At 40.9% G+C, this 14286-nt stretch overlaps 1 long non-coding RNA gene across 1 annotated transcript; it reads right to left on the bottom strand.

The window, feature by feature from the left end:
* Positions 1-502: 502 nt before the first annotated feature.
* Positions 503-13788, bottom strand: LOC122832996. The gene is made up of 2 exons (XR_006370914.1): positions 12039-13788; positions 503-2021 (listed from the first exon to the last, which is right to left on the bottom strand). It is a non-coding gene; the product is annotated as an uncharacterized LOC122832996 (long non-coding RNA).
* Between the last annotated feature and the right edge of the window lie 498 nt (positions 13789-14286).

The following is a 14286-nucleotide window of genomic DNA, read 5'->3' as shown; positions in this document are numbered from 1 at the left end:
ACCAGACCCATCTGGTGGAAAAGAAGGATGCATTTGAACGAGTCTTCAAATTTAGAAAGGTCTTGTTGCCGGCCTACAAACTTGTCCTTTGAAGGACGCAGACCCTGAATTTGGACACAGCTGTGGAGTTCTAGCTAGAGCATGCTAAGCTAAGGCTGTGCTAAAATGATAGCAATAAATCTGTATTTACTGACAACATTGGTACAAAACAGGTTCAGTTTGATGGGCTTTCAGATGGACAATCACAATCTTCACAGTTATAAAGTATAGCAAACCTAAACATTTTTGACAACTCAAAGTAATTTGTATGCAACATGTTATCATAGCACATAAAGTAGTAGTTTTATTAAAGCTAAAAACAAAATAGCAAAAACCTATATAAGTCATTTTCAAATGAAGACAAAAATTAATAAACCTAATGAATAATAACTGTTTAAATAAAGTTTTGCTATAAACTTAATTAAGGAGCATGATGGATATATTCAAGAAAGTACGACACAGGAACTTTAGATGTATTTTATTGTCATTACAGTATTTCACAGAGACATTCAAGGAGACATGCAGGAATATTTAAATGTACATTCTGGAAATGACATCCCATACCGAGAAGGGTGTGTGCGGGTGTGCGTGTGTGTGCGTGCGTGTGTGTGTGTGTGTGTGCGTGTGTGTGTGTGTGTGTGTGCGTTCATAGGGGCAGCTAAGACTTTGTAATCCATCTCAGGTACCTGGCCTGTTTCAACATGTTATGATCTGGTTTAATCATCTGAAATAGAGAGAAAGACAAAACCTGTTGAGTGTACAACAGGTATCCAACGTACAGCTATATCAGAGAACAAACAGAGTTACACTGGAACTGTACAGATGCTTGCATCCACTATTTCTTCATTTAAGAGTAATAGAAGTATAAAACAATATCATACACAAAACCTTTAAATTTACCGCAACCCCTCATAATTACTTGTGCTACTTGTGACTCTTATTTGCATTGTTGTTGTATTATTTTGTAAACTATAACTATGCAAAATAAATTTCTAAATAAAACCTCCCATTTTAAATCAGGTGAAAAATATAGCAAGCAGTGAAAAATCGGAGCTTTTCATGTCCACTGCTCATATCTTCATGCAGAATATAATGGTCTTTGTTGTCAAAGATGAGCTGCTTTAATACATCCTGTCACACACACGCACAAACACACACACACACACAATACACGCACACGCACGCATACACGTGCATGCACGCATGCAGTGAAGAATTATTCTGTTCTTAAACAGTCTGCCTGAAACCTTCTAAGTGGCATAAAAATACCCTGAACAGATTTGGTTTCATAAAAATACCCCACATCTAATATAATAAGGTCAAAGGAAATGTGAATTACAGCAGCAAAGTTTTTTTTAGACACAGCAATAAAATAACTCCATCCCAACAAAAGCCTTCTGATGAGAGCGCCTCAGTGCTCCCAGATTACGACTATATTAGGAAGCAAAAAAGCATGTCATTTAACACTATACCATCTATTTATGTTGTGTTTGTATTTCAGGGAGCCACATTTCTTATTTCTAAGTTCCATTCTTTTTACAAAACTAAAATTTCTAGATTTAGAGCCAAAGTAAAATGAATCAGCTTTTTTCAAGACCTAGAAAAAGAATAATTAATGTACTTGTTAAATTAAAATTTATAGTGGTAACTAGATAGTTGGTTTTCTTCCATAGGCGTAGCTTCCTGGAGGACCGGTGTGGACATGTCCCCACCAACTCTGGCCTGAAGGGGACAATCCCCACTAATAGAATGCCTGCATTTGCAGACAGTAACTTGAAAGCAGCTGCACACTCTGTTCAAAGCATTTACAGCCAGTGAATGACTGAAATTTTACATTTCTTTGTGAAACATAAATGGCAAGTCCATTCAGTGATCTAGTTGATTGGACATCACTTGAGTTTCGGTGCCGGCAGTGCGCCACAGGCGCTATTCCTTGGAACTGACTGAGGAATATCAGTGGTCGGGGAAATGACACAAAGAATCTGAAAAAGGGACACAATGTTTTCTATCAATTGAAAACACTATGAGAGCAAGATAAGATCCAAGGGAATCACATTTCACAGGTAAGTAAAAAGGTTTAATTCGAAACATATATATATGTAACGTGAAGTTTTATATAGGGTTAGCATTGAGCAAATATACACACTCATTCCATAAATTACAATATCATTATGAAATTGAATTTTTTAGTAATTCCATCAGCAAGCGAAGTACATTACAAATTAATTAGATGACTGATGTTTCAACATCTTACATCTCATAGAATGCTTAATACCTTCTAAAAGGTTTTTATTTTCAATAACTACTATTAATCTTACAAGCGTCATCAGAATGTATAAGTTACTGAGCAAGACTGCGTGGCGATCACATTTCAGTTTTGGCCTTGTTCTTAACACAAACAAAGTCCTTCCAGGGAGCTCTGCTTCCCCCAACCCCACCCGCCCAGCTGTTCCTCACAATGCGTCCCCACCAATTTGCAACAAAAGTTACACCCTTGTTTTCTTGTCACTGCAGTTTAATAAAGTTAAGCTGTATCATTCTGTCTAAAATTCAAGTGTTTCTGTGGGTCATATTTGTAATAAAATAGGACATTGATGCTGCACCTCGTTTGCAGACCAGACTGATATCAAACCCAAACACCCTCCATTTTATTTTTCTTACATGGAGTGCTGCACATTTTTTTTTTTAGCTTTAGTACAAAAGCTCAAATAAGAAACAGCAACTATTATTTGGAATGTATAAGGAGGGATCAGCAAATAAAGTCATAATGTACTGTAACTTTGAGAATCCTTAAAATTTTAATTCTCAACTGCTGCAACACATTTAAACTTAATTTATACAACAAAACAAATTGAAATTCCAGTATGAGCTTTAAACATTTATCTCTAAAAAAAATACAAATATTTTTATTTAATGTATCAAAAATAATCAAAATGTATTTTAATCTGCAATACCTGTAAACAAATATTTATGTAAAAGTGACTGCTCTGCTGCTGCCTTTACGCCCCTCTCAGTGTGTGAGTTTCACACCTTTAGAATACAGATTGATGAAAGTTACTTCAAAGCATGTCAGCTCAGTTGGAAAACAAAGAGAAGCCCACTTGAACCCTTAAATCTACTCAGCCTGTCAACACACATCGGCTCAGCTTCCTGCTCTCAGAACAGGTGAGGCAGATAATGCTCATAACATCAAATACAACCACATCACACTATAAGTTCATTGTCATTCAAATGTCTGAAAATGTTGTTGTTGTTTTTTTTTTTTTTAATCAGACTAGCTAGCTAGCAGTTGATGTTGCAGCCAGTGTTGTAGTCCAAACCAATTAACCAGAGACCAAGTCAAGACCAAGACCAGCGCCCTCTGCTGTGAAATGTGAAATATGATCCAAATTGCTAATCAAATTGATCTGAAAGATTCAAATTCTCATAAAACCACCTAGATATTAAATACTTAGATCTGAAATAAATGTAACCAATATTAAAAGCAGAACAAACTCTTTGTTCTGCGTATCTAAAAAGATAATACCCTGGGCAGTTGACCATATCATTCATGTCAGAAATCACCACTATCTGCACCACTAAACACAGCAATTGAAACAATGCCCTGATGGTAAACAACACTCAACTATGAACACTGACCAAAGAGCAACAAGCAAGACGTAACCAAGCACAAGGTGCTCACCATGACTGTTCTCACACTCTCCCCCACTACAAGAAAGCACCAGGAAGCACAACGCTGTAATGTCTACCATGATGGCAGACATTACAGTTGCCACTTTGAACAAAAACAATCAAAGAGCAATGTGCATGCTCTGTGTGTTCTGTCATTCTTGTGTTTTATTTATTTGCTAATTAAATAAATGTCCATTCATCCATTTTCTATTCACCCTTTGTCCCTAACGGGGTCAGGAGGGTTGCTGGTGCCTATCCCCAGCTAACGTTCCGGGCGAGAGGCGGGGTCACCCTGAACAGGTCGCCAGTCTGTCACAGGGCAACACAGACACACAGGACACACAACCATTCACACACACACTCACACCTAGAGACCAATTAACCTGACAGTCATGTTTTTGGACTGTGGGAGGAACCCGGAGAACCCGGAGAGAACCCACCATGCACAGGGAGAACATGCAAACTCCATGCAGAAAGACCCCGGGCCGGGAATTGAACCCAGGACCTTCTTGCTGCAAGGCAACAGCTCTACCAACTGCATCACTGAGCAGCCCTAAATAAATATCAATGTATATAATTAAATGAAACAATAATAGCTACTGCAGTGTACACAGAGCATTACAAGAACAAAGAATGACTCTCAATGAGGCTCCAGTCCAATTTTCGTAGCAGTGACGTGCGGTCAGCGGAGGCAGAGCCTCACCTGTCATCATGGAAAAATAATATATAATGATAAAATCATTTATATTGCTATTTTCACGCTTTTTGTACAATATAGTACCTATTTTCCATTTAGCTTAACCAATTCTGATTATTTTTTCTTCAAAATCGCTAAATTTTCGCATTTTCCCATTCAAATCCTCAGAACCGAAGCCGGTGAAGCAGCAGTGAGCTGAGCCTCAACTGAGATTGCGCAACTTCTCGCTAACTGCACTGGCTGTCATTAGATGAGAGCACGTTCCTCCTGTTTGTATGTCGCTAATAAAATGGTTAAAAAACATTTAATATGTGAACTGATTTTCCATAATTTACCTTATTTATATAATGTACAGTGTTTTTTGGGGTTTTTTTTTTGCCACCAACTGTGTGTAACACAAGGGCGTAGGTTTGGTCTAAGTTTTGGTGGGACCTTACAACTTACTGACCAAACCCCCCACCCCCGCCGCACCGACCATTTTTGAGGTAGCGAAATAACTTCTAATGTCTGTCGTCCTTTTCTTTTTTGGTCTCGGAGACTCATAATAAATGTCAAACTCAGAAGGAGACGCGTTCACTTTCAGCTCCATGGACCAAGCTTCCGTTCCGCGTGTGTCCAGCTGGCCGCCGCCTGTTGCAGCCAATCAAAGAACGTAGATCCACGTTCTTTGAGCCAATAGCGGCATTGGTCATCATAGTTCATAACAGCGAATTTTAAAATGAATGCTACCACTGCGTAGTATATTGAAATATTAAACTAATCAATGTAGATTTTTGTTTATTTATTTTGTTTTTGTTAAAAAATACATGTTTCTTTTTTTAATTAATATGGCAAAAATTGGTCGGGACTATTTTATATCCCTTGAATATTGGTCGTGACATGTCACGACCGTCCATACCCAAACCTACGCCCATGGTGTAACACGTTTCATGTGCTGAAAAGTGATCAGAAACAGAGAACAGACTCGAGGTGAGGCAGGCAGTTTTCCTGCCTCATGGCAGGGGGCGCTCATGATCCCAGACATTCTGACTCCACAACTGCAGAGTAAAAGACAGTAACAGCGAGCTAGCCATACAGTAAAGTCAAGTGCAGCAATATATTTAAAATCATACTGAATGTTCCCCTCTTTGTGTGGGATATATCAGGTTTTTTTGTGGCGCTGTTGTCAGTTGCTATGGCAACAAGTCTGCGGGTAGCTGCGCTAATACAGAGAGGTGAAAGACGTGGTTTTGAGTTCTACTTCAATGGTTTTTCCCTTTGCTGTGGAGCACAGTACAAAATGAATGCTGTCTACATGTCCACGTTTGATTGAGTTAACAGAATTATTCTATGGCAGCTGCGCGGCTATGCATGACATGTAAAAGAATAGCCTTTTTGCTCTCCAGCTTTGTGCGGAATTTCCTTATGTAAACAAAACCAATAATAATATATTTGTAAATATGATTATGATTGAGTCAGTGCCTCACTGGCTATGAACCTTCCCACATGTCACTGCTTCATAGTAAAGAGAAGTTCAGAAAACTCGGATCGCTCATGAATGTCACATCACTATATGTCAGACTTCTGGACACAGTGTTGTCCCATATATAACACACGTTAGTCAACACCTTTGCACAATAATTTAGTGCAGTGAGTGACTTTTTTTTCATCACAAATGCTTATATCTCTGTAGAGCTAGCTTTGCTAACATCATGTCAACATCTTTGAGTTTCTTTCCTAAGTGACGAAAAACGTTAGACGTAGTACCTACCGTCTGTGAAAGCAAAGCGCTGCTGAATTAATTGTTGCCATCAGATTGCTTAAGATTTATGCAGCGCAATTCTATTTACTAATGATTGGGCAGACATCTTCTGCCGCTCAAAAAAACGCTGTGCATGTCTTGGAGAGCCGTATACGAGTAAAAGGTGGAGAGTAACAGAAACACGTAATTGGTATGTCACGTTATTGCTTGGATTTTAATCGGTTTGTTTTGCATCCAGTGAAATCAAAGATGTTACCAAACTGGACAGTATGCTGTAAGTTTAGTGATACTTACACAGCTGCGGTCTTGACTAGTCTTGAAATAAAATCTCAAGTGCTCAACGCCCGAGACCGAGACCATCAAAAAATGGTCTCGAGACCAAGACAGGCATTACGGCAACACTGAAAATCTAATCTTTGTCATAGCCCCAGAGTTCCTGTCTGAACATTCAATCAGCATTACCTCGGTTTGTGGTACAAAAACATCAGCAACAGTTATTACCTGCATGTGTGTGTGTCTGCATGTGCAATTGTTAACACTGCTAACATTGCCACACAGAGGGAAAAAAAGCTTATTTGGCAGCTAATGGGCAGTGAGCATGGGAAAAGAGAACAATAAAAGTGTTTGATCAGTGAGCTTGGTCCTCTCACTGACCGAGAGAAGATTCAGAAGAGCTTCTGCAATTTCAGGTATGTGGTAAGTAAATAGGCCCCAGGTGTGTATGCATTATAAAAAACATGACCTCTGCAGCAGCAACTAGAGGCACGTGTAGTGGGCATTATTTGGAGAGGAAAGACCCATGTGGAGGCGTGGCACCATCTTGTTTCAGTGAAAGACTAGGAAGAAGGGACTGTAAATCATTCTGCAGCAAGAACTGTTCCGCAAACACACACAAAAAGAACAAAAAGCCCCTGGCATATTGAAAGATATTATAGAAATCAGACAGTTACCCACTGACCAGTTCTGGGTATTGATGTTTAAGGCTGTCCTGTCTGCAGCCGACAGCAGACAGCCTGCTGAAGGGAGTGACAGAAAAAACACGGCAGAATGGTGAGTACGAACTCAACACAGCAAAAAGCAGTGTCATCCTGACCAGACTGACACTATTTCTTGAATAATCTGGTCAGTTAATTCACTGCCATACAGATATGCAGAAGATTTTTCTATGAAAACACACTGCCACACACATCAGCCTGAGCTTAAGTGACCGTGGGGTAGCTGATATTTAGCGGCACAAAGATGCATTTTGACTGAAAACACTGTAACAATAGCTGAATTATGGGCTGGCTTTGGTCTGGGACTGCTCTGCTGCTCAAGCTTTTCTATCCCAGGTTTTATTACTGACTAACTAACACATCTAGGGCTGCTGTGGCAAAAAAACAAAAAACAACAACAAAAAAAACACACATGGAAAAGCATTCAGGCTTGATCCGATCTAAATTTGGCTGATGCAAACGTAACTCAATGGACCACCTAATTTACCTATCGGAGAAAGGGTCCAGGCAATGCAGAGGTAATCAAGCAGCTTATCATAGTGGGTGCATGCCCACCAGTCAGTCTGGCTGTCTGTGTGGCAGTCCTTCATGTCAGACTAAGCTATGGGGACACTGTGTACCAACAGCATTTGAAGAAGCAGAACAATGGAGAACACTGGATAGACGCTTTATCACTGCAGGTGACTGTTTGTTTGCTTGGGCTGGGCCAATAAGAAATGGTTTTAAGATGAAAGGAAAAGACAGGAATGAGAGAAGTACTAAAACAGCGGATTAGCAGTGCAGATGGGATTCAAATCAAAATCTATTCTGGTTGACTAGCAACGTGACTGCATCTCCTGATCAAAGCTCGCAGTTTGAACATATTAGCATTTTACATCCAACTGTTGTTGTAACCCATGGTTGTGTAGATAACATTTAAAGGCAAAAAACAGTGGGTATTAAAATAAATTAACTTTAATCACCACAGATATGTAGGAGCCAGTTAACTGTTATTTATACTGTCAACTGGATATTTGGAAAATTAAAATTAGAAGGCATTGCTACAAATACAATATAAAGGATTTGCATTTGCTAAAATCCTACTAAACACACATGTCTAAGACCCTTCTTTCACAGAAAGAGAACTATCAGTGAAGATAGATTATCTCCTTGTTACACATCATATAGACCAGAGGTGACAAATAGCTAAGATTCATGCTGTAAATAAAGTGCAGCTGTTTAAAATATGCTGCTATTAGATCTGATCAAGAAATGGCCAGGCCTGACTGGCAACTGGCTAGTGGGGACATCCAACATCCAATCATATACCTCGTAGTAAACACATCAAAGTAGCAGGTTGGTAAGACTATTTGGAGTAGATGTTGGTTCTGAGGGAAGAAGATTCAGTGCTAGATATTTCCAGTATCAATGACACAAAGCAACAGGCTTGATGTTCTCAACCTATTGAGACATATCTATGGTTCTTTAAAGACTTGAGGGAGGCAAAGAGAGCAAGATTTCCAGTAGATAACAGAAAGGCTGAATGAAGTGAAGCAAAGGTTTTATTTTCTTTAGCTTTCAATGTTTGTCTGTCATAGAAAATGTTACATTTTAAATTGTCAGCACTCTTTTGGTGTAGAAAGGTAACTGCCATTTCAAGTTAGTGATGCTCGTGGTGCTAATATAAGAGTCTAAAAGCAATTTACAATGTCAAATCAATTTAGTCTTTATTGTAAAATTTTAAAACCCATTGATAGTTGCTCTTTTTCCATTACTAATGAGCAAAACTTTGTCGATATTCTACTTATGTAAAAAAAAAAATTAAAATTTGAAAACAGTGTTTCCATTAAAATGATTAAAATCACACGTGAATAAGTTTGTTCGCTCAAAATGTAATTCAAAATGATGGTGGCAACACTTACATGAGATATATTCATAATTCAGCTATGGCACTATTACTCATCCTCATCCATTATTGAGACAGTGGAGTGATATGTCTGTTACACTTGAGTGCAGCGTTTTTGGAAAATTACAGAAGAGCTACAAATTCAACTCTTTAGAATGACAAACTCAACTTCTGATGAATTGTTCGATGCTGTGTCTGGTAGAGCCAACTGTGTATAATCCCAAAAGATACTATTACTTTCTGCCATCCTTTTTGGCAGTAGTAACATCTGGTTGCTGATTATATAGCTTGTGTTGTAAAACAATGTTTACATTGCAATAAATACATCTATTTCAAAATAGTCAAAATACCACCTCATTCTAGCACAAAAAACCTTTTACCAAAAATGTCATATTTTCATAATTAAATAGTTTCTGTTTATTCTTGTAATTCCAGTTTGCACTGTAACACTGTGGTCAATGGCGAGACCAGATACTGACTCCTGTCTCCAACACAGAGCGTGATGTTGCCTCTGCTTCCAATATAAATAATTATCAACCAATAATAATGAGCATTCAAAACAGGAGGGCCAAATAAGATATTTTGAATGTTACTTCTATATTTTTATCTACTATAGTTCAAACCCGCCATAAAAGCTTCACAAAAACTGGAGATTAGAAATTGGCCCAAAATTAGTGATGTCCCCAAATCAAACTGGGACCAAATGTACCAAGTAAAAGACTTGCCATTTAGTAAGCTGCTATCATAGCAGAGTGCCTTTCCTATCAGCGGAAAATCGTGCTACCTGCAACAAGAAGCATACATAAAACTGACATCAGCAAATTCACAACCCTACGTAAGACATTAACAGCAGACATGGACAACACTCGCATCAAAAAGAACAAAGCTGTGCATGTTTTCAACAAGGTGATTATGCCATGCTAGTGTCACCTTTATCTTTTGTTACCATGAGTGAGTAAGTTTTAACATCGCAGAGAGTTTGCTGAGGTCAAGCACATAATGTACAGAGCAGTCATGGTCAGGCTCTCAACATCACTCTGTGCTGCTCTCAAGTCAGGAAGTACAAGCACTGGTGAGCAGGCATCCTCAGTGGTAGTCTTTGTTAGCTTCTAGTGCTACTCAGACAGAAGACGAATTATTGATGTGTACAGGTAAAAGTTTAGCATTCCTATTTCAGTTATGGTTCTGCTACTGTCATCCTGAGCTACTCTGCATAATAATTTCCTTTCCTTGTTATATTCTTGAACTGTTTTAAGTCAGTACTGGTACTCTTAAAATATTTTTATTATTTATGCTATTTTTCTTTGAAATGTATTTAGAAAGCAAAAAATAAGTTATTATGTAAGCAGGGGCAATTCTTGCTAAAAGGTAGATGCAGAAATTAAAATCAGCGAAAATTAGATTTATTCAAACCAAAAGACAACAAAGGTATTGTTAACTCATTATTTAGTTTAAAATGATGTTAGACAATAGTTGCCATTTATTTATTATTTTGATTTTGAAGTATAGAATTAAAGGATTAAAGCGTTTCTCTCAGACTGTGGTCAGAGAGAACTCTGGTGATTCTGGCACTTTGCCTGACAACAACTTAAAGAGACTTTAAAACCTAAAAAGGGTAAGATGAAAAAAAGAAGCAGCTGCAAATCTGAAATTTTTAAAAACCTCAACATACCTTGATTGCTGACTTGATTGACTGTCCCTGATTCCAAATACCCAAACATAGGCAAATAATTACTTCCTGCAATTGACTCTTTGCTTGTATGCCAAGGGTCAATGCTAATACCAGAAGGATTTTGTCAAGTCTGCATACTGTCTTGCCTGAATCAACTTAAAAGCAGAATTCACGCAAATTCACTCTCATCTTCCACATTTGACAGGTTCCACGAACACATGCTAACTACCTGATGTAGATCTCTGCTGGCATACCGATGAGCACCTTGGCTAAAGCTTCAAGATAAAACTTTATGGGGAACATTATAGCAAGGTCTACATGGAGAGCACACAAAAGAGCCTGAGCTTCATTGCGCCATGCCACCCTCTCACCCCCATCCCCATCCCAACACTTCCCCTGACCGCAGTTGTTGGAGGCAGGAATGTGCTGGACATTGTGTTGGCCTGGCATCCCTCTCAGCTCCCGAGAGCCCAACCCGTGGACATGAAAACACAACGTCACAAGTTAGGGTCTCAGGGACAGAGAGAGACACAGAACAGACTGGTCTGTCACCAGCAGCAGCTGATAGGATGCTGGCTCCTCAGAAGTCCAGTGGGTTTCTGGTCTTCCATCTTTAAAGTCAGCTCTGGACATGTGATCATAATCCTGCATCCCATACAGTAAACACACTCCAAAACAATCTGCATTTATTGAAATACCACTGCATGACTAGGATCTTACAAGTGCAAATGACAAACAGACACAAAACCGACCAGCCTTTTCTGAAACTCTCCCTCTGCTGTCACCCTCTATCCCCCCAGCCCCATACTTCATCCCATCTCCACCCCGACTCCCCACCGAAGCCTCCTCACTGTACTCCTCACCTAAAGAGAACAATACAACATCTGAAAGACTCCTCCTGCTATCAGGTAGAGAGCCTGCTGCTGTACAGTATGCCTACAGACGTCCTGGGGTGTGTGGGAAAGTCTGAATCGGCTAATTATTTACGGTTCACAAGACAAAAGCCAAGCGTGGACAAATCAATTATTGCATCAAAATCCAAAGCCAGAACTGCCCAGTGTCACACAATTCATCTGACACCATGACTCTCATGCTTGTCCGACAGACTCATCTTCCACCCTGCAGTGAAACCTCTCGGTTGCACGCTCGATGGCTGCAAGAGCAAGTCTCTGTTCAGCGTGAGGTTCTGAATCCTGGTAAGGCTTTGCAGAGGAAAAAGAGGTAAAAAGCTCCAAGGTTCCTCCAAGCTGCCACGGTGGTCTGAATGCTTAGGAAGCAGATGGGGGGAGCTGAGAGGGAAGCAGAAAGAGGAAGAGCGTTTATCGGTGTCGACTCACCCTCCCCTTTGGGTCCAGGATGCCCTCACCGCCCAGTGCTCCTTTTGCTCTCTGCCTGCTTGGGAGTTGGAAGATAAAAAAAGCACACACATAGAAAGAGAAAGCTTACAGCATGCCAGGACGATTCCTCTGATACTGAGGAAAAAAAGAAGAGCGTTTCTAATTGTTATTTTGTCGTAAAAAGTGGATTCAATACAAGGGAGACTATTCCTCCTGGGCGAGCCGCTCCAAGTCTGGCTAAACAAACAGAGCGAGAGCGACAGGCTGAGCCAAGGATGAGGATGGGTGGCAGGACAGAGCTGGAATGAACCATGTGCATGCTCTCTTTCTTTTTTCCCTCCCTCTATTTTTCACACACACACATCCGCACACAATTAGGGCGAAAGCAAGCAGTCCTACGAGAGGACAGATTTGCTGCAACTTAGCAGAAAACAACAAATTGAAGGTGAGTAAAGATTACAGTTCAGAAAGAGCCAGTATTCCAGAGGATAAAGAGAAGGGGGTGGGATCAAGAACTGCATGAGAAGAAGGATGGATGAAAGGGGGAAAAAAGAGAGGGCCAAGACAGAGTCCATACTTTCAGCTGGGGCCACAGTGCCAGCGGAGCATACCAGTAAGCTGCCTCACCAAGATGAGAAAGGAGGGGGGAGGAGAAGGCAAAAAGAGTGCTCGGGTGGGCACACACACACACCCACGCACACACACATGAATGCACAGCATACACCATACATAAAACAGCCGTTTACTCATTTGCTATTCCTTGCAGCAGATCTTCCACTCACTTTTCATCCAGACCTGCAGGTCCAAGGCAGGTGGGCAAGAGAGAGGACATCAAAAACCCATGCATGGACATGCACATTAAAACAGAGACACACACACGTGCGCACGCCTCCAAGTTAAAGGAAAAAAAAACACTGTGCCTGCTGATCTCTTGTCTTGCTCTGCTTTCTCTCCTCCTCACCCTTTTCCCTCGCATTGTTTTCTTCCTCAATCACATGCAGAGATGGAAGGAGGGAAGACTGGAAGAAAAAAACACACACTCTCTCCACCCTCTTCATGTCCTCCCCCTGCCTCACTCACATTCTACCTTTCTCTCTCAAGCTTTCTACTTTTACCTTTCTCACCCCCCTCCATTTCTTCCTCCACGCCTTCCAGAGGGTGACAGGATGGGGTGGAGGTGAACGGTGAAAGGGACATTTGCAAAGCGGAGAAAGAGGAGAGTGAAAGATCATCATTTAATTTGCCTCACAGCTGTGATCACTTACAGCCAGAGGCCCTCTTTTCCTCTGCATCAGGCCAGAACGGGAGAAAGAGGGACACAGAGGGAGAGGAAGGTGAGCTTGGGAGGAAGAGTAGTCCACCTTGCTGCTGTCCGTGTGCCTCCAAGGAAACCATTTATCTCTATCCTTCTGCTTGTGTGCAAAAAAGAAAACAAAGTGGACTTTTCAAAATTCCACACTTGCGGCCTGATCTTTCTCTACGTCCTCTTATCATTCCCCCCGTCCTCCGAGGAGCAGCAGAGGGACGGGGCCACAGAAACATTGCTACGTGATGTGCTTTGGCTTATAGAGACTACATTTAATCTCCGCCAGCTCCCCCCGGCTTTGGTATGGAGAGAAAGAGAAAGGGAGGACAAGAGAGAGAGAGAGTGGGAGGAGGCTGAAAAAGAGAAGAGATGATGGGGGAGGGACAGATGGAGGGAAGCAAAGGAGAACGACGACGTACAGCCGGCTGGGAGCTCAAATAAGCGACAGGGCCTGAAAGACTGGATGAGGAGGGAAAAAAATAGAAAAATCCCCAGGACCACACTGCCCCCTGCTTTCCTTCTTTTCCTCTCTCTCTCTCTCTCTCTCTCTCTCTCTCTCTCTCTCTCTTATGAACTGATCGACAGACTGCGTCTGCAGCCGGCTAATCCCCGATCCTCTTTGACTGCTGTCTGCCAGGCGGTGCATTGTGGCTTTTTTCTATTTTATCTTTGCACAGCTGTAGAACATTGCACATCTGGATCTACAACACCCTGCATCTCTTCACAGACACCTCTCTGAAACACAATGACAGCATTCATTTTAAAATTCCCTCTACCCACACACACACACACACACACACACACACACAGACACACACAGTGCATCCAGGCCCATTTATCAGTGTTTGTGTCCAGACAGAGTCAGCCCTCAGCATGGGGCTAATATTAGCCTGCTTTGAGGGTGAAAGACAAAGGCTCACGTGTGTGTTTGCAACATATAGC

The sequence above is a fragment of the Gambusia affinis genome, linkage group LG06 (genome assembly GCF_019740435.1).
Source record: "Gambusia affinis linkage group LG06, SWU_Gaff_1.0, whole genome shotgun sequence".
Taxonomy (NCBI): Eukaryota; Metazoa; Chordata; class Actinopteri; order Cyprinodontiformes; family Poeciliidae; genus Gambusia; species Gambusia affinis.
This window is presented reverse-complemented; position numbering and strand designations above follow the sequence as displayed.